The sequence below is a fragment of the Orycteropus afer genome, unplaced genomic scaffold (genome assembly GCF_000298275.1).
Source record: "Orycteropus afer afer isolate SDZICR_OR568_19922 unplaced genomic scaffold, OryAfe1.0 scaffold00412, whole genome shotgun sequence".
NCBI lineage: Eukaryota > Metazoa > Chordata > Mammalia > Tubulidentata > Orycteropodidae > Orycteropus > Orycteropus afer.
The window spans coordinates 2,587,421-2,590,477 of record NW_006921999.1 but is presented as its reverse complement, the minus strand read 5'-3'; the positions used below and the strand labels follow the sequence as shown (position 1 = coordinate 2,590,477).

At 33.2% G+C, this 3,057-nt stretch overlaps 1 pseudogene; it reads right to left on the bottom strand.

Annotated features, from left to right (window-relative positions):
- Positions 1–2,533: 2,533 nt before the first annotated feature.
- LOC122151375 lies at positions 2,534–2,643 on the bottom strand (annotated as a pseudogene).
- Between the last annotated feature and the right edge of the window lie 414 nt (positions 2,644–3,057).

Below are 3,057 nucleotides of genomic sequence, written 5' to 3'. Positions count from 1 at the left end.
AGGAGTGGCTGGTGGGTTTGAACCACCAGCCTTATGGCTAGCAGTCAAGTGCCTTAGGCACTATGCTACCAGAGCTCCTAAGAAAATAAATTGGATTCTATTGTTCTTTAAAATTAATACTTCTGGAAACCATAGTAAATACTATAAAATACATAATCCTGCAACAACAGAATAACCACCAATAATTTGTGAGTGGCTACATAGGTAAATGTACACATCTAATTTCCCCATGAAAATTAGATGTACACAGCTAATTTTCCCATGTACACATCTACCTGTGTGTAAAAAGAAAATATATATATATTTTTTTTTCTTTTTCTGCATGTAGTATAGTTACATCACCAGGAGTTTTATCACTAGAGGCTTATGATTAAATGAATAAAATATATTTATTCCGTATATTTTATGTCTCTAGCACTAAAACTCCTTCAGAATTATAATATTTTGAAAAGACATTGTAAAATTATAAAAGACACTTTACATCATTATTTTAGCAACACCTAATAGTAAATCAACTAAAAATACACACTGTGGGTTTTGGACAAATATATTTAGTTTTCAGTTATCAAGTCTTTCTCTAGAAGGCATTGTCTCAGAATAATACTGGGTGACAACTTATTTTCTCATCCCCAATGTGAAAAAAATATTAAACTAACTTAGAAATAAATTTTATTCTACATCCCAGAATTGTTATAACCTTACCTGTATATTTGTTAATAAAACAACAGTAGTTTTGAATTTAGAACAGGTCAGAATTATCCAGAGTATTATATCTCATTTTGCTTTCCCATAGTATATGCATTAAGAGAAAAGTCAAGTAGATAAAGTGTAAAAGCAATGAAATGTTATATATTACTGTATAGTAACATTTTAATATAAACAAATTAGAAATAAGTTCTCATATTTTAAGTTCACTGATTAAGATTTTATAGGAACTGGTTGGCTACATGATGCTATTTGTTTTCAGGGAAATTCAGAATAAAAGTCTAAGTCTTTAAAACACTTGGGAATAAATGATGAACATCAGGGATATTCTCCCTACCTATTGGTCACTGACAATAAACAAGCAATTAGCTGCAATGAAAAGTTAGTTTTCCATTGATTCTAAAGGGATTCTTGGCATAAGGTTATTTCTGCAGAGACTCCTAACCTGAGAGATGTGGTTCTCAAAACACAGGTAAATCAAACAGCAACAATTAGAGATGGATTTCCTTGGAGATTCTGAGTTTAAGTCAAATGACCATAACTAATGTCAACTGAAAGATGACTTTGTTGTTTATTTACATACCTGACATATCTCTATATAATTAATCTTGCTCATATGAAAACTCTAATTGAAAGGGAAAAATAAAAGTTCATATTCATCACATAATTGAAGAAATGAAGATTAAGTTAAAATGTGAAGAGGAATTTGAATCTGTGGACAGGAAGCAAAAATATGGTATGGTCAACCAGGAATTCATTCTTTGCCTTCACTCCATGTGATGACTCTGAGCAAATCCTATAGCATCATTCTTTCAAACAGCTCTCATATTGTGCTTTTCACTTCCACATAAGAATCATAAGATAAATTTGTGATTGGTCTTCATCTTTTATCCAGTATAATAGGTATGCCTTAATTCCTTCTTTACTCAAGAGCTGTTTGTTTTTGTTCTTCATTACTCTCCAAAACCAGCTATTCTTGTTTCTTGCCATTTCAGATCTCCATGTTGTTGTTGGTATTTTTGTTAAGTGACTTTGAGTTCCTTTTGCCTCATAGTGACTCTATGTACACAGAAGGAGACACTACCCAGTCCTGTACCATCCTTAATCTTGCTAGGTTTGAACCCATTGTTGCAGCTATTTTGTCAATCCATCTAATTGTGGGTATTCATCTTTTTTGCTTACCCTCGACTTTACCAAATATGATATTTTGCCTGGGACAGGTCGTTCTGAAAACATGCCTAACATGTGAAGCTAAATCTCGCTATCCTTACTTAATAGGGACATCCTGGCTATACTTCTTCCAAGACAGGTTAAAAGCCTCTTCTGGCAATTAAATGGTATATATTATATTCTTCAACAACAGTCAAAGGCATCAGTTCTTATCTGTTTTCCCTTATTCATTATCCAGTTTTTACATGCATATGAGGTGATTGAAAATACCATGACTCTGTCAGGGGAACCTTAGTTTTTAAAGTGACATTTGCTTTTTAACATTTTAATGAGGCTTTTTGCAGCAGATTTGCCCAATGCAAAACAAGTTTGATTTTTCAAATGTTATTTCCAAAGATGTTGCTCGTGGATGTAGGTAAAATAAAATCATTGACAGCATCAATATTTTTATCTTTATCACAATGTTAATTACTAATACAGTTGTAAGAATCTTTGTTATCTTTATGTTGAAATGTAATCCATACTGAAGACTGTAGTTTTGATCTTCATCAGTAAGTGCTTCAAGTCCTTTTTCACTTACAGCAAGCAAAGTTGTGTCATCTACAAATTGCAGGTTGCTAATGAGTTTTCCTCCAATTCTTATGCTGCATTCTTCTTTATATAGTACTGCATTTCAGACGATTTTCTCAGGATAAATATTGAGTAAGTATGGTGAAAGGATAAGAGCAGATACTACACTTGATCTTAGCCAAAAGGCCGAGATTCATTAACAACCTGCAATATGCAGAGGACACATTCTTGCTTGCTGAAAATGAAGATGACTTGAATCACTTACTGATGAAGATAAAAGATTACAGCTTTCAGGATGGATTACATTTCAACATAAAGCAAAAGTCCTCACAACTGGATAAATATGCAACATTGTGATAAATGGAAACGACATTGAAATTGTCATGGATATCATTTTACTTGTATCCACAATCTATGCCCATGTGCCGCAGACCAGCACAGCCACTGGGCTCCTCACTTAATTTCGAAGGTGACTTCGGGTGAATAGGGAGTCGGCGATTTGGCTAACAGATTACAAACAACTCAAAGGCTGAGTGTATCTGAGAGCGTTTATTGCCTTTAGCTACATGTTTTTATAGTATAACCAGTTCTTCTTTTGATCTTAATTTCACA